Here is a 19,368-nt window from a genome sequence, read left to right on the forward strand (position 1 = left end):
AAGTTTTTTTATGTTCCTTTCCGATTTCTGGCTTAACCTTACATTTTATAGATCTATGCCCAAAGAGAGAATGACAGAATACTCCATGGAGTTATGTTTATGATTTTAAAATAAACACTTTTGAATATTATTATTAAAATTTCATCTTTATTATTATTAATTTCGGTTAAAGCCTTAATATTTAACCGATTATTTAATATGACAACAAGTTTCATTCAGATCAACTCCAGAACTACACACTTAAATTTACAAACATCTTATTATAACTATAAATTAGAAGTTTAACAATTAAAATATTAATCTCTTTCTCTGAGAGGATAATCAATAATCAATTATAACAGTAATAATGTGGGAGCAAAAATGGAAGTAAATGGGGAGCAAGAATACGTATTAACATTGTAATGAGAGAGAGAGAGTAATAAAATATAACAGTAAGTTTTATGAGAATGAGAGAAGTGATTGCAATTTTTGCAGAGTTGGATATTTATAACTATAAAGAGTTCGACTAACATTATAGGGATTAGGTGACTTGTGTGGAGGTGGTATTGGAATGTAACTATGGGCATCGTGATACTAGTGTATGATTTTTCGATATATCCACTGCATCCACCTATAATTTATGCTGACATTTTGAAGCGGGAATTTCGAATTTTACACAAATTGAAGTCATAAATTTCAGAAATACGCGAGTAATATGTGGTTTTTACGTAAAATAGAGCATCAAAATCGTATGCACATTGCGCGATTTTTACCCATTTTAAGGTTTTTTGCATTGTAAGACGCTGAGTGAAACATCGAAATATGCATAGATATTGATAGATATTGATTCGTTGTATCCCAAAACGGATGCGCATCAACTGATATATATTTTACATATTTTTTGAATGATTGTAATTTCAATATTACTCTTAATATCCTATCATTATAATTTATCACAGTAAGCAACTAAGCATTTGCGATGGTAAACCATATTTCTTGATGAAGTTTTAGTAGAGTATATTAATTATCGTATGGGATTTTAGGGAAATAGTTGGAGAACTCCCAAGTAATCAATTTAAAAACAAAGCCACATATAGTTAAACAAAAATAACACTATACAAAACGCTGATACTACCCGTGCTAATGTATGGCTCCGAAGCATGGGTACTTGCGCAGCAGATAAGGCAGTGCTTGGTGTGTTTGAGAGGAAAATTCTTCGAAAGATCTACGGAACGTTGACGGTGAATATCGACGTCGTATGAACCACGAGCTATATCAGCTACACAACGACATGAATATAGTGGTATTCCAGAAAGCGAAGCGAAAACCAGAGAGAATTGGTGGTTTTTTCTTAGTTAGGTCTATGGAACAAATGTTCTGTAATGCGCCAGTTAAGTAAGTAAGTAAGTAAGTTAGAGAACTCCCAAATATTTTTTTCTAATTTTTCGAATCAAACTTGAAAATATATTTGCAAAAATATCGTCCAACAATAAGTTTTTCTCTTTTGTTGCTGCTAAAATATGCAATTTATGTACCCAATCTTTATAAATTTTGTTTCATATTTTTTCTACGCATTGTCTAGATTCCGCAGATATTTTTTTAATTTATTTTCTAAGGCTTTGTACGGACTCTGGGACAGGATAATTTGGATTTACTTTAATATTTGTTTATTATTTATTGATTTTCCGCGAAAATAATAATAAATTTAGTAAATATTTAAACATCTACGAATAGATATGGAATGCTGTAAAAACAAATTTGAAACCAGATTTTTTTTCAAATGACATTGCAAAGGAATTTTAGTTTTTACCATATACCTGGTTAGCATAAATGCTGAGGGTATAAAAAAGGTGTCGAAGAAAGAGAGGAAAATATATATAGAGTTTGCATTTTATGGTACAGTATTTTTGGTCGTATGTCAAACTGTCCTGAGTACGCCTAGGCCAAAAACTGTAAAGCTTTCAAAAAAAAAAAATGTCAAAAGACGCCTGGCGTCACTGCGTGTTGCCTAGGCCAGAAGGTTTTTCAGTACCCCTCGTATACCGGCAAAGTAGCCTACATATAAAAAAACAATCCCACGACGGCCGGTTCTATGTACCGGATTGACCCGAGGAACCATCTTCTCGGCCAGGGGCCGTCACCTCAGCAACTACTTGTTCGTGTTCGTCTTTATTTTTATTTTGGGAGCGGCATGTCCCGGAATGCCTGCTCCGGATTCTTTTGGTTCGTGCCGGGATTGAGAGTAACCCCGGGTCATGGTTCTGCACCGTTTGTCAACGTCTCATCCACCATAGGTCGGTGTCAATGAGATGCAACGGGTGCCAAGGATGGGTGCATTTCAGGAACTGTTCTGTCCTCACCTACCTGAGGGAGTATTACGACAGGTTTTATGTTGCCTCGTGCTGCGCCAATATGAACCCCAGTGAGTCCTTATCATCAACATCATCGGATTATGAAACTCCCCCGCAATCTCCCAGACAGCAGTATCAGCAGCAGCCATTAACACCGCGTATTGCTGCCCCGGTTCCTGAGGATGTAACATTCTTGCAGTTTAACTGCGATGGTCTTCGAACCAAGATCAATGAGATCGTGGACTTTATGAGTCGGAGAAATATTATGGTCGCGGCGATCCAGGAAACGAAGCTGAGCAACAACTGCAGTCTTCGGAGTTGTGATGGATACAACGTTCTTCGCCAGGATCGTACGAGAAGCGTATGGGGGTACCGGTAAGGTGTGGATCCGCCGCGATGGAACTGCTGAATGTGTATATCCCGCCGGTCAATAGCTGTGCCCCGCGTTATTTGCCGAACATCAGGCCTCTGTTGCGAGTTGATAACCGGCTGGTCCTAGGGGATTTCAATGCACATCACGAGTTATGGCATTCAGCTCTAGGGAATGACCAGAGAGGTACAAATCTGGCTGAGCAAATATATAGCTCCACATTCTGCACTGCGAACGAGGACGCACCCACCAGGATTAGAGGAGACTGCCACAGTTCGCCTGACATATCCATCGTGTCATCTGGTCTGACGAATGACGCGACATGACAAACCGTCATTTCCCTTGGGTCGGACCATCTCCCAATCCTCATCTCTAAAAAAAGACCGCCAGACTTCATAACCTCTGAACGCCGCACTTTCATTAATCATGAAAAAGCGGATTGGCAAGGTTTCAGAGAGTTCACTAATCAACGTTTCAGAGAACTACCCAGTCCCTCTGATGTTCGGGTAGCAGAGAGGAAGTTCCGAGACATCATCACTGCTGCATCCGCTCGCTTTATCCCTGCTGGTCGAATACCTGAAATAAGACCCAATTTCCCAGCAGACGCGACGGGATTAGCTAATGAGCGTGATGAGCTTCGTCGTACGAACCCTAACAACCCCAGAGTCCGGGAATTGACAATGGAAGTCAATAGATTACTCAGTGAACACAAGCGGAAAAAGTGGCTAGAACATCTGAAGTGCTGCAACATTGGAGCCGGCTGTAATAAATTGTGGACAACGGTTAAGGCGCTATCGAACCCTGGTAGTAGAGACGATCGAACATCTGTCACGTTTAAAAACGAGGCTGTGACAGATTCGAAGAGGTGCGCTGGCTATTTCTGCGGATAATTTATCGAGCACCCCGATAGCGACTGGGCAAAGAGAAGTGTTTTGCGTCGTTTGCGACCTCTTCCAGCCGAAGAAGAACCACCACAATTTACGATGGATGATGTTGCAGATGTTATCCAAGGCGCATAGTCATCCAAAGCGCTTGGACCTGACGGAATTTCTATGGTGATGCTAAAACAGCTGGATGACCCAGGAGTCGAGTATTTAAGTAAGGTCCTCAACTTATCGCTAGCCACCCTAATAGTTCCCGATGCCTGGAAGATGGGCAGGGTGGTCCCGCTGCTGAAAACTGGCAAAGATGCCAGTAAAGGTGAGCGGACAGGCCGATTTCACTTCTATCACCAGTAGCAAAGATACTCGAGGCATTACTCCTCCCCAGCATCAGAACGTGTTATCAAGTTCCAGATCACCAACACGGGTTCCGGAAGCAGCACAGTACCACAACAGCACTGCACGCCATTTCCACATATATTGGACGAGGACTCAACCAGGACAAACCATGTCACAGAACAGTGATGTAGCATTGGATCTGACCAAAGCGTTTGATACGGTCAGCCATGCTAGGCTGTTCGAGGATATCGAGAATACTACCCTCCGGCCTTGTCTGAAACGCTGGGTCATCAACTATTTGTGTGGTCGCCAGTCATACGAGGAATTCCGAGACAGGAAGTCCAAACCCCGTAGAGTGAAGCAGGGAGTTCCCCAAGGAGGACTGATATCTCCGGAACTGTTTAACCTCTACCTCTCTGCAATTCCACGCCCTCCCGACGGCATTGAGTTAATTACGTACTCGGATGATTGTACACTCATGGCGTCAGGTCCCAACATCGGTAATGTTTGTGACAGGCTATTTGCCTATCTCATTGATCTTGTAGAGTTTTTCCACGCGAGGAATATGAAAATATCCACTACTAAGTCAACAGCCATATTGTTTACCACATGGACGGCGCAGATGAAGCTCCCACTGAGTGTGCAGGTCGACGGTGCAATTATTCCGACCTCAAACTACCCCAAAGTCCTAGGGGTCAAATTCGATAGCATGTATAAGTCGTCCCAGCATACTACAGTTATCTGCGATAAGCTGAAAAACAGGAACAAGCTCTTGCAGCCTACAGTGTGAATATAGTCCTCGAAGATCATCTACCACCCGTGGTAGCGGAAGAACAGCGGCTACCAATACAAACGAGAGTCGTATTGGCGCAACTTAGATCTGGTTGGTGCAGCCGCCTCAATTCTTACTGGGCCAGGATTGATGGCACGCGGAATATCTGCCCAGCATGTGGCACCGGTCCGCATACTACGCAGCACCTGTTTAACTGCCCAGCCAACCCGACTGACTTAACTCCTCTCTCTCTCTCTCTCTTTGGACTAATCCAATTCAGGTGGCGTCCTTTCTGAGCTTGGAGCTGGAGGCAGAGCCGAATCAATAAAATAAATATCTACATGTACTTGTAGAAGCTGCTACAACAACAACAACATATGAAAAAAGAGCTAATGACGATTCCCCTAATGCAAATTGCGATAATGTGTTTGCTAGATAACGGGCCTACTCGTTAATATATACTGGGTTTTTTGTAGCGAACCACATTTTTTTCCCATGCTACAAATTGTATCTATCATGACAGAGAAATTCCCTGATCTGGCATTATTGCAAATTACGTGGAGCCTCACCGTATTAATTGTCCAAATGGATATGCAAAATGTACTCGGTGTAGCTGTCGTTAAATTTTTTTATATATTAATTTTGGTGAAGGCGAAAGCACCCACAGCATCCTGACGTATAATTGAATATGCATTTTTCCGGCAAAACAACATAAAATTTTTACTGGTGGCAAAATAATGTAATGTTGGCAACATTTCCTGATTATTTCAGCCATGAACAACTTCTTTACAAGTGGAGTCTTAGGACACGGTAGAATCCACAAAGTTATTTCTTACAATAAGTTTACTTGTTAAATAAAGGCATTTTGATGTGCTAGTAGCTAATTACGTGGGTAGTGATGTAGGGTATCACATGGTCGGCCCCGTCCGATGATAGCATTTGCTTACTTGTTTATTTTTTGGTAAAATAACAAATGTTTCACACTGGTATAAAGGAAAATTTGCATTGACAAATTTTAAAAAATTAAGAAAAAATAGTAGTCAGTCAAATCCCACCACCAAATATCACATAAAATTTTTGTAATTAAACGGAGTTTAATACAAAAAAATTTCAAGAAAATCAACGAGTAAAATCATTGATAAAAATTGATTTTAAATTTTAAATCCCGAAAATTGCTTCCAAGACCACAGTGCAAATTTTTTTCTATTTTTTATTAGATAGCTGAAAAACAACAAAAAATACAAAAAAAGATTTTTTTTCTATTGGACCAATATTAAAGAAGCTATGAGTATCTCTTTTTACAGACTTTGACTTTTTAAAGGCGCGATATCTCTGGAACCGTTAGTCAAAAAATCTGAAAATACACTAAAATGTTTTGCTGATGAGCAGCATCACCACAGCAAAAAAAGGAAATCAAAAACCTCATTTTGAAAAAGTGTCCGATTTCACTCAGAAATCCCCATATACTTTATAGGGTAGGACCCCGAAGAATATTTCGATGTATTACAAACGGAATGACATATATATTTATACCCTACATCCTATGGAGGAGTGTTTAAAAACTACATGTGTCACTTCAACATGAGAATCCTGTCTCTTAATTATTTGTTAAATTTAAATTTTGCCAATAACAATGTGATCGATGACACAGGGAATTCGCCATATAATGTTACATGAAAATTGCTAGCCCATAGTTCATATTACTTGAGGTTTTCCACTTCATTTGTCACAGGTAATCTATGGTACTGCAAATGTATGCGCATCTGTTTTTGGATATATCATATGGATGCATATAAACGTGCGTGTGTTTGTTTGTATGTGTTGGAGCTTAAGTATTAATGTAACCACTCTACATCATTGCAACACACTCTCACACGCACACACATGTTTGCAACGTATGGATTGTGGCAAGTCGTTTGACCGCCGTAATGCGGCCGATGTGTATCTGGTAGATGGATGAACGAACGGATGATGTTACAGCCCATAATGATAATGTTGACGATGATGATGATGATGCCGTTGCTGATAATTTTTCGTAAACGTTAATACTCTCACCATTCATTACTTCTACCGCACATCCTGTCGTCATGGCAATGTTTAGTGTGATAACTCGATGACTTGATCTCAGTCAAAGCAACCCATCACATTATTGGTTTGATGGCTAGAGTTCCGTCCATTCCATTGTGGGGTATTTTAATTTGAAAAAATATACGTACGCCGTGTCTCGCATTACGGCTATTGAAATTACGGCTATTGTTTTACGCGATATGGTAATCGAATCAGCGAAGTATTACAAATATTCGCGAACAAAAGAAAAATCCACGAATAGTGTGGGTATACTCCCTCTCACTTCCACACTCTCTGATGATGAGGATTTAAATGTCGTAGTGCAAATTAACGACAAAATGACAATGTAGCTATTTCCGCGAAAAAACAACAAAACTCTAGCTGATGATTGACAGGCAAACAGACGACTAACAACAAACATACCACATGTCCACCAATTAGAAGTGCATTGTGCCCAGAAAAACAACATCGTCAGGCAAACAAGGGTGATTGATTTTTATCACTCTGAATGCAGATTACGAGAGATTGTTGTTAAAAACTATTTTGCATAGCTATGCAACAATACGGAAAAAATGACTCTCTAAATGAAGTGATTGAATAAAATTGCTTTACATAGCCTTTTCTAAATACAAATTTTCAATGAATTTGAATAATTTTTTTAGTTGGAAAACATAGAATTTTCTATAAAGATAATAGCTTTTAATTGAAAAAAAAAACTAAAATCTTTTAAAATGTGTCCAATCAAGCTGTACTGTAGGGCTACATCATATACGAGATCATAGATAACAAGTAAGAAAAGCGTTAAGTTCGGTCGAGCCGAACTTTTTATACCCTCCACCACAAATTTCAGCCATTTCGGTGGATTAATGTGGCCACAACCTTCAAAATACCGAAATTCGGAAGGTACCGTTCTATGGGGGCTATATGATGGCGTGGACCTATACCTACAAATTTCTGGGGGAAAGTTTTATACGCCTAAAGAAGACTAAATACCAAATTTCAGCCATATCGGTGTGATAATGAGGCTAAAACGTTCAAAATATCGAAAATCGGGAGATATTGTATTATGGGGGCTATATCAACACGTGGACCTATATAAACATTTTAAGGTAGAAATGTTTCTTAGCCTCTGGAAACACAAAATACAAAGTTACAACCGATTCTTTGATCAAATGGGTCTAATACATTCAAAATATATTAAAATGACGCGTACTTTATAAGGGGTCTTATGTGGGGACTATACAAAAACGTGGACCTATATAACCCAACTTTGGTAGGAATGTTTTCTGGCCTCTGAAGACACAAAATACCAAATTACAACCAATTCTGTGGTCAAATGGGTCTAATACATTCAAAATATATTAAAATGACGCGTACTTTATATGGGGGCTATACCAAAACGTGGACCTATATAACCCAACTTTGGTAGGAATATTTTTTGGCCTCTGGAGACGCAAAGTACCAAATTACAACCAATTCGGTGGTAAAATGGGCCAAATATCTTAAAAATTCCTTAAAACGACGACGCGTCACGCGTCATTTTGTATGGGGGCTATACGAAAGCGTGGACCTACATAGCCCGCTTTCAATACCAAAAGTCCTACGTAAATATAACATATTTTCCCAAAATTTCATCAACCTACGTCAATCCGTTCGGACGCTAGAGTGATTTCCACAGACGGACAGACGGACGGACATGGCTATATCGATGTAGAATTGCACGCTGATCAAGAATATATATACTTTGTGGGGTCTACAATGATTATTTCGAGTAGTTACAAACGTAGTGACAAACTTAATATACCCCCATCCTATGGTGGAGGGTATAAAAAGGTACATTCTATATCGGCTTTAAGATGGCTAAGACCAATATTTATCTCGTGTTAATTCTCGCTTAAAGTAATTAGATCTCACTTTTAAAAATAAATAGCATTTTCGTAGGTGAAAAAGGAAGTTTTATAAGTTTGCGTCATAAGCAGTGGAATTTTTTCAATTTAAAATTTCGCCTTATAACATTGTGACACAAAATGGAGTTGAAAACCTGGGGCAGAGATAATTCCTTTTGGGGATGAAAGCCCTTGGTGAGTGTATTAAGAATCCCGAAGGATAGATCCGCCGTGAGTCGAACTTCCGAGTTATGGCGTGATGAAGTTTCTGCTGAAGACCCTGTAAGACATTAGCGTTATATCATTGTTAACTGTTGATTTAGCATATTTATGAGATGACATGTATTCAGTCAAATCGAATGAGGATTATTTTCGTAGAGCATTCGACCTTCTAACTCGCTTCCTTCAATATTCCTTTCTTCCCTTATTTTATGAAACGCTATAAAAGTACCAAAAGATGACGTTTTTCAGCTTCGCAATGTTCGGCAAAAATGTCGCTCAGACAATTTTAGGTACGACTCTCATTGACAAATAATCGATTTAGTCACATTTCCCTATTTTGGCTCAGAAAAAAACAAAGGTTTGTATTTTTGAATATTCTGTATATTCAAACAACCAAAATATAACGAATATACAAAAAACAAAATATAGTATTTTTCTGAGCCAAAACAGGGTAAATGTCAAAAATGACCATGAAATCGAGACAAAATCGATTAGTTGTCAATGAGAGCAATACCTAAAATTTTCTGAGCGACATTTCGAATCTGAAAAACGTCATCTTGTGCTACTTTTATGGCGGTTCTTAAAATAAGGGACGAAAAGGATATTGAAGGAAGCGAGTTAGAAGGAAAATAATCCTTATTCTATTTGACTGAAGACATGTCATCTCATAAATAAGCTAAAACAACAGTTAACAAAGATATTACGCTAATTTCAGTTGCCTTACAGGGTCTTCAGCAGAAACTTCATCACGCCATAACTTGGATTTCGACTCACGGCGGATCTGTCCTTCGGGATTCTTAATATCCTCACAAAGGGCTTTCATCCCCAAAAGGAATTATCTATGCCCCAAAATTTCAGTTCACAGTGTAATAAAGCATTGTAACAAAGACTACTAAAGCTACCCAGCAAAAATTTGGATCCGGTAGTCATTACGTAACCCATTACAAAGTAATGTAAACAAGCTTCTTTTCCCATTACAAATAATCTGAAAAGTAATGGGATACTTCTTAAAAAAATTACAAGGCAAGCCTACTTACTTTGCTCCTCACTATGTAATGAGAACGGTGGCACAGTGAGAGTGTGTCCGACTATAAATCCTAGGGTTGTGTGTTCAACGCTCACTGTCGGCACGCGAGTTTTTTTAAATTAAAAAAATAGCAGTTCGTGGAGTACATGTGCACTGCACATTTAAGTTCTTAAGCAACCCTTAATGTTCGTGTGCGTGGCATAATGTGTAGTGTCTTTGGCTAGAAATCAGAGGGTTCGTGTGTTCAACTCGCACAGCGAGCGAAATAAAATAAAGTAAAATAAAAGTAAGAAGTGTGATGAATTTAAAAAAATCTACATTCAACTTACTTTTCAACTTCTAGTGGCCACAGAATAACTAGTTATTCTAGTGGTCATAAAATAACTACAAACTGAGTGCGACATGCCCTTGTAAAAATAATGGGGAAGAAAGGGGGTTTGCGAGTAGTTACGGCCGCTAAAAATCCCTTACAAAACCCATGATTTTGGGAGGACTTTTTTTGCTGGGTAGTGACAAAGTAACCGTTCGCTTTGCCGACAGAGATATACCCTCAGCTTATGTAAATTTAAACTTTCATCTATGGACAGATTGAACGTATTAAGGGTCTTTTCAGAATTTTTTGGCCCTTTGTTCACGTTTGAGCTTGCCGACAAAAATGTGGAATATGATTAATATTCAAATGTGTTGCGGAGGAGGTACTTAAAGGAATGAATCGACTTGGTCCATTATGGAAGTCATATATTTTCGATTGATATCACGCCCACTAGTCATTTCAGTGGGTCATCGTATAACTCTCGGTTCCAGTATGCCAGGAAGCATGGACTTGTCCATGGAAAACATAATATCATTTTAAACAGGACCACAACGAATAGCATTTCCAAAAGATCTTCGAATAGAACCTAAACTGCACGTAGACACAAATGTTGAACTTTTGTGGAGGAGAGGACCGATATGGGCCATTTTAGAAGTTAAACTAAATTTGGACAAACTATTAGGAGATCCAAAGTTTGTACCAAAATGATTACGCCGTTCAAGAGATCGTTCATACCATTTTAGTGACATTTTTTTAATGTTGGGGGAAGTACCGGAAGTTGTGGACCGATATTGCCCATCTTCGAACTGAAACTAAGGTTGGGCAAAGTATGACGAAGGCCAAATTTTGGACCAAATCGGTTGATCAGTTCGATAGTTATCGTGCTCTCCAGTCACTTAATATGGTACAATAGGGGTTTTTTTACACCTTTCGGGCTGTTTTCTCAAGAAGTATGGACTTGACCCAAAAAAATTTTTCCGTCGTAATTGAGGCAGCGAATGCAAGTTGCTTCAGCAAAAATCAAAGTGATTCGAGAGCAGGTCTTACGGTGAATTCATCCGAAATTTTATGTGGAAGGGACCGAAAGGAGTGAACGAATATAGTCCATATTCGAACATGATCTATGTTTAAAGTATGGACTAAATCGATCAATCCCTTCAAGAGTTAACGTGCGCACAAGTTATCCAAAAATTTTTGAATTTTTGTGGGGGATACGGCTTTTGTTCGAACATAAACTATGTTTGGACAAAATATTACGAAGGTCAAATTTTGAACCGAATCGACAGATCCGTTCGAGAGTTATCTTGCGCTCCAACCACCACACACGGTGTCATAGGGGTTTCTGCACCATTCAGGCTATTTTCTCAGGAAGTATTGACTTGCCCCTGATGAAACTTATACCGTCGTATAGGGCACTGTGAATACAAGCTGCTACAAAAAAATCAAAGCGATTCGAGAGGAGGTCATAAACTGAACTTTTCCGAAATTTTGAGTGGGAGGTACCTGAAGGAATGGACCATTAGTACAGTCGTGGAAACATTATTAAACTAGAGTGTTGACTGAACTTAACGGCATATATAACAATTAGAATTAATTAGTCAGAACGGAATAACCTTTAACATAGATATTTTTGGCAGTGTTCGCGATGATGTTTTTCATTTGTCAAATTGTGATGAACGTGGTCAGTCTGTGTAAACTATAGTTGGGTAATCTAGTTCCTAATTCCTTGTACTAGTTTCAAAACGTATGAGTAACATCATGAAATGTAACGTGTGATGTTTGCTCAAAGAAAAAAATGTGGGCCAATGGAACTGCGAAGTGAACTATATAGCTCCATATAGTTCCTTTGGCACAACTCTAGTCAATACATTACTGTTGAAACTTTTGTATTTTTGATTTATCGTAAAGTTGTTTAATTTAATTAAATAGTTTTATAATCCATAAGTTATGTTAATTTAGATTTTACGGGCTAAGGATTTGTAACTTCCATTTTATTCAATTTCTGCAATTGAAATAGGGGTATAGTATGGAAATTAGACGAGTTTAGCATCCATTTTTGTTTTAATTGTTTATATATCTTCTCTAGAATAATTTCTGAAATTACTTTCTGCGACTTTTTGCGATTTTGATTTTTTTGCCATTTTTAATGAAAAAGGCCAATTTGACATCCTGCGCTTTTTAAAGTTTGGTCCAAATAAAATTACGATTCCGGGAAAATTATTGATCTAACATATCAGATATCACTTGGAATTGATCGCAGTATAGCAGATAAGTAAATAAAAATCACAAAAATATCCGTAAAGTAGTAAAGCGTCTCCAAAGAAAATCATACATGCTAAGTGAGATTTTTATTATATGGGGGCTATGTCGAAACATGGGCCTGTACCGAGTATTATCTGTCAGAATATTTGATAACCCAAATGAAGACTAAATGCAAAACTTCAGCTACTTCGGTCGGATAATGTGGCAAAAAACTTTAAAATTACTAAAATCGGGCGGTATCGTTCTATGGGGGCTATATCAGAACGTGAACCAGTTCTGACAATTCTCTTTCGGAACATTTTATATCTCCAACTGAGGCTAAATATCAAATTTTAGCCGTTTTAATGTGGCAGAAATCATCAAAATATCGAAAATCGGGAGGTACCGTTGTATGGGAGCTTTCCAAAAAGTACATATCACAATTATTGTCAATTATTTCACATTCCATTTCAAAAAAGGATACATTTTTTTCGCGCTACATAAAAGTATTTTGTTATACAGGTTAAGATAAAATTACGCAGTACGAATCTGCTTGCTAGGTTAGGTTAGGTTCAGGATGCGTGACTGCCATACTGACAGCCACTCCACTCGGAGACCTTGAGGTCCATTGTGATCATCAATCTGCTTGCTAACAAAAAAACAAAAAATACGAAAAAAGTTTTTTTTTTTTCTATTTAGACCAATATTAGAACAAGTAAAAAAGTATCAGTCGGCTTTGCCGACAGAGATATACCCTCAGCCTGTGTATATTGAAACAATTTGTTTCCAAAATACGTATGTATTTAGGGGGTTTTAAAATTTTTGAACTTTGAACCGACAAATATGTTGATTAGGAGTGGATAAAAGGAGTGGATCGACATTGACCGTTATTTTTTTATTTTTATATTTATTTTACACTCTTCGGACTGTTTGCTCAAGAAGTATGGACTTATCCCTAAAAAACCTTTTACCATCGTAATTGAGGCAGCGAATGCAAGTTGTTTTAACAAAAATCAAAGTGATTCGATATCAGGTCTTAAAGTGAACTTATCCGAAATTTTGTGTGGGAGGTACCGGATGGAGTGGATAACTATAGTCTATATTTGAACCTGATCTATATCTGGTAGATATATTAGGATCTGTAAAGTATAGACCAATTCGGCCACTCCCTTCAAGAGTTATAGTGCGGACAATTTTTCCGAACATTTTTGAACTTTTGTGGGGGAGGTACCTGAAGGAGTGAACCGATATGGCTTATGTTCGAACTTAAACTATGTTTGGACAAAATATTACTAAGGCCAAATTTTGAACCGAATCGGCAGATCCGTTCGAGAGATATCTTACGCTCCAACCACTACACACGGTGTCATAGGGGTTTTCTGCACCTTTCAGGCTATTTTCTCAGGTAGTATGGACTTGCCCCTGATGAAATTTGTACCCTCGTATGGAGGGCAGTGAATACAAGTTGCTAAAACAAAAATCAAAGCGATTCGAGAGATGGTCCTAAACTGAACTGTTCCGAAATTTTGTGTGGGAGGTACCCGAAGGAGTGGACCGATTGAGTCCATATTGAAACCTTATTTAAGTCTGGTACACATTTCACGATGGGCAAAGCATGAATCAAATCGGTTACTCCCTTCAAGAGTTATCGTGTGCACAAATTTTCCGAACATTTTCGAACTTTTGTGGGGGAGGTACCGGAAGGAGTGGACCGATGTAGCTCATCTTCGAACTTAAACTAAGTTTGGGCAAAATGTTGCGAAAGCCAAAATATGAACCGAATCGGTTCATCCGTTCGAGAGTTATCGTGCGCTCCAGCCAGCCAGACAGACAGACAGACGGACGGACATTGCTCAATCGACTCCAAATTGTCTGAAACACATTTCGTCCAAACATACTTGGGGTCTAAAACCATTATTTCGATGAGGCACATTTTGCCCGTATGAAAGTGTATATACCCTTCATAGCTTAAAGGCTGAGGGTATAAAAATATGAGTATTTCTGTGCATATAGTTTTCACATAATTCGTCTTATTCAAGGCGCGACATCTCTGGAACCGTAACTAAAAAACATCTATCGGCTGGGGCCGACTATGCGATACCCTACACCAGTTACCCTGAACATTACTTTTCCACGGAATTTATTTTATATTATTGCGACACGTTATATGTCATTTTAAAATTTGTGTTAAAGCATTTAAAAAATTTCATTTTTACCGAACAGACCAAACAACACGTAAGAAATCATGCTCTGACCAATAAAAGAAGCAAACACCATTATTATACCATATATGAAATATTTTGACTTAGTATCACAAGTTTGTTACGAAGTTCAAAATTTGATTCAAGTCGGTTGAACCGTTCGAGTTATCGTGCGCACCAGCCAACCAGGCAGATGGACAAATCGACTCCAAATTTTCTGAAACGAATTTCCTCCAAACATACTTGGATTCTAAAACCGTTATTTCGATTAGGCACATATCTGGTTGTATCGAAGTGTATAAACTCTCGTTAGCATAAAAGCTGGGGTATAAACAGACCAATATTTAGAGGTGTTGCACTGCTTTTTACCAAAGGTGGTACACAAATTTCAGACCCCGTCCAGCATTGTATTTTGTATCAACTTAAAAAAACTGTGAATTTTTCTTTCTAGCGTGAAGTAAATGTATTTACTTGGAAACAAACCATATCGATAAAGGAAGCCACTTATATATTTGACAGTAGTTCAGTTGTGTAATAATGTAGAAATCAAGAGTTAGTTTTCAAGTTTCGCGTTGCTAATTTGTCTGAATTCAAAATATGGAACAAAAACTAAATTTGAATATTTTCCCTCAAACATTATGGCCAATTTCACCAGCAAAATACTATCCCAATATCATCCAAGATGATTGGGATTTTCCTTGACCAAAACCCCTAACTCGTACAAAAATTTGTCAGTATTGAATTATAACTGCGACATCGAGCTTGATTATGATTACACTGCACAATTGAAACTGTGGGATGTACTAGACTGTAACTATGTTATCTTACCACGTACAACAGCATAACTGACACCAATGGAAAGGTCAAATGTAAATGTAACTTACTTGGATGAAACATATCTTCCAGGAATAGAGACATAATCTTTATACTAAAAATTTAACCAATTTTCACACAACAGATCAGATCATTATGTTAAATTGCAATCTTCTTCTTAGTCGAAAACTCAAACTATAGTTAAAATTTCAGACAACTGAAACCTACAGAATCAGAGCAAAAATTAAGTTTTTGCTCCATTTCACCCACTAAATATATGCGATCATCACCAAAAACAACAGGGGTCTATTCTGGTCTGAACCCAACCTTCTATCAGAGCCTCCTTTATTTCCGAAAGGGTCTATCAAAGCACCCTTTATTTCAGAAAGGGTCTATCAAAGCACACTTTCCTTCAGAATGTGTCTACCGAAGCACACTTTCCTTCAGAATGTGTCTACCGAAGCACACTTTCCTTCAGAATGGGTCTACCGAAGCCACCTTTATTTCAGAAAGGGTCTATCAAAGCCCCCTTTATTTCAGAAAGGGTCTATCAAAGCCCCCCTTTATTTCAGAAAGAGTATATCAAAGCACCCTTCATTTCAGAAAGAGTCTATCAAAGCAACCTTTATTTCAGAAAGGGTCTATCAAAGCACCTTTATTTCAGAAAGGGTGTATCAAAGCACCCTTTATTTCAGAAAGGGTATATCAAAGCACCCTTTATTTCAGAAAGAGTATATCAAAGCACCCTTTATTTCAGAAAGAGTATATCAAAGCACCCTTCATTTCAGAAAGAGGCTATCAAAGCAACCTTTATTTCAGAAAGGGTCTATCAAAGCACCCTTTATTTCAGAAAGGGTATATCAAAGCACCCTTTATTTCAGAAAGAGTATATCAAAGCGCCCTTCATTTCAGAAAGAGTCTATCAAAGCAACCTTTATTTCAGAAAGGATCCATCAAAGCACCTTTATTTCAGAAAGGGTATATCAAAGCACCCTTTATTTCAGAAAGAGTATATCAAAGCACCCTTCATTTCAGAAAGAGTCTATCAAAGCAACCTTTATTTCAGAAAAGGTCTATCAAAGCACCCTTTATTTCAGAAAGGGTGTATCAAAGCAACCTTTATTTCAGAAAGGGTGTATCAAAGCACCCTTTATTTCAGAAAGGTTCTATCAAAGCACACTTTCCTTCAGAATGGGTCTACCGAAGCCACCTTTATTTCAGAAAGGGTCTATCAAAGCCCCCCTTTATTTAAGAAAGGGTCTATCAAAGCCCCCTTTATTTCAGAAAGAGTATATCAAAGCACCCTTCATTTCAGAAAGAGTCTATCAAAGCAACCTTTATTTCAGAAAGGGTCTATCAAAGCACCTTTATTTCAGAAAGGGTGTATCAAAGCACCCTTTATTTCAGAAAGGGTCTGTCAAAGCCCCCCTTTATTTCAGAAAGAGTATATCAAAGCACCCTTCATTTCAGAAAGAGTCTATCAAAGCAACCTTTATTTCAGAAAGGGTCTATCAAAGCACCTTTATTTCAGAAAGGGTGTATCAAAGCACCCTTTATTTCAGAAAGGGTCTATCAAAGCCCCCCTTTATTTCAGAAAGAGTATATCAAAGCACCCTTCATTTCAGAAAGAGTCTATCAAAGCAACCTTTATTTCAGAAAGGGTCTATCAAAGCACCTTTATTTCAGAAAGGGTGTATCAAAGCACCCTTTATTTCAGAAAGGGTCTATCAAAGCCCCCCTTTATTTCAGAAAGAGTATATCAAAGCACCCTTCATTTCAGAAAGAGTCTATCAAAGCAACCTTTATTTCAGAAAGGGTCTATCAAAGCACCTTTATTTCAGAAAGGGTGTATCAAAGCACCCTTTATTTCAGAAAGGGTATATCAAAGCACCCTTTATTTCAGAAAGAGTATATCAAAGCACCCTACATTTCAGAAAGAGTCTATCAAAGCAACCTTTATTTCAGAAAGGGTCTATCAAAGCACCCTTTATTTCAGAAAGGGTATATCAAAGCACCCTTTATTTCAGAAAGAGTATATCAAAGCACCCTTTATTTCAGAAAGAGTATATCAAAGCGCCCTTCATTTCAGAAAGAGTCTATCAAAGCAACCTTTATTTCAGAAAGGGTCTATCAAAGCACCCTTTATTTCAGAAAGGGTGTATCAAAGCAACCTTTATTTCAGAAAGGGTGTATCAAAGCACCCTTTATTTCAGAAAGGTTCTATCAAAGCACACTTTCCTTCAGAATGGGTCTACCGAAGCCACCTTTATTTCAGAAAGGGTCTATCAAAGCCCCCCTTTATTTAAGAAAGGGTCTATCAAAGCCCCCTTTATTTCAGAAAGAGTATATCAAAGCACCCTTCATTTCAGAAAGAGTCTATCAAAGCAACCTTTATTTCAGAAAGGGTCTATCAAAGCACCTTTATTTCAGAAAGGGTGTATCAAAGCACCCTTTATTTCAGAAAGGGTCTATCAAAGCACCCTTTATTTCAGAAAGATTATATCAAAGCACCCTTTATTTCAGAAAGAGTATATCAAAGCACTCTTCATTTCAGAAAGAGTCTATCAAAGCAACCTTTATTTCAGAAAGGGTCTATCAAAGCACCTTTATTTCCGAAAGGGTCTATCAAAGCACCCTTTATTTCAGAAAGGGTCTATCAAAGCACCCTTTATTTCAGAAAGGGTGTATCAAAGCAACCTTTATTTCAGAAAGGGTGTATCAAAGCACCCTTTATTTCAGAAAGAGTAGTTAAAAGCACCCTTTATTTCAGAAAGAGTATATAAAAGCACCCTTCATTTCAGAAAGAGTCTATCAAAGCAACCTTTATTTCAAAAAGGGTCTATCAGAGCACCCTTTATTTCCGAAAGGGTGTATCAAAGCACCTTTTATTTCAGAAAGGGTATATCAAAGCACCTTTTATTTCAGAAAGAGTATATCAAAGCACCCTTTATTTCAGAAAGAGTATATCAAAACACCCTTCATTTCAGAAACAGTCTATCAGAGCAAATTTATTTCAGAAAGGATCTATCAAATCACCTTTATTTCAGAAAGGTTGTATCAAAGCACCTTTTATTTCAGTAAGGGTCTATCAAAGCACCCTTTATTTCAGAAAGGGTCTATCAAAGCACCCTTTATTTCAGAAAGGGTCTATCAAAGGACCCTTCATTTCAGAAAGGATCTATCAAAGCACCTTTATTTCAGAAAGGGTCTATCAAAGCACTTCTTATTTCAGAAAGAGTATATCAAAGCACCCTTTATTTCAGAAAGGGTGTATCAAAGCAACCTTTATTTCAGAAAGGGTGTATCAAAGCAACCTTTATATCAGAAAGAGTCTATTAAAGCAACCTTTATGTCAGAAAGGATCTATCAAATCACCTTTATTTCAAAAAGGGTCTATCAGAGCACCCTTTATTTCAGAAAGGGTCTATCAGAGCACCCTTTATTTCAGAAAGGGTCTATCAAAGCACCCTTTATTTCAGAAAGGTTCTATCAAAGCACCCTTTATTTCAGAAAGGGTCTATCAAAGCACCCTTTATTTCCGAAAGGGTGTATCAAAGCACCTTTTATTTCAGAAAGGGTATATCAAAGCACCTTTTATTTCAGAAAGAGTATATCAAAGCACCCTTTATTTCAGAAAGAGTATATCAAAACACCCTTCATTTCAGAAACAGTCTATCAAAGCAAATTTATTTCAGAAAGGATCTATCAAATCACCTTTATTTCAGAAAGGTTGTATCAAAGCACCTTTTATTTCAGTAAGGGTCTATCAAAGCACCCTTTATTTCAGAAAGGGTCTATCAAAGCACCCTTTATTTCAGAAAGGGTCTATCAAAGGACCCTTCATTTCAGAAAGGATCTATCAAAGCACCTTTATTTCAGAAAGGGTCTATCAAAGCACCTCTTATT

Source organism: Musca autumnalis, unplaced genomic scaffold, assembly GCF_047663935.1.
Source record: "Musca autumnalis isolate F117 unplaced genomic scaffold, ASM4766393v1 scaffold_1, whole genome shotgun sequence".
In the NCBI taxonomy this organism is placed as follows: Eukaryota; Metazoa; Arthropoda; class Insecta; order Diptera; family Muscidae; genus Musca; species Musca autumnalis.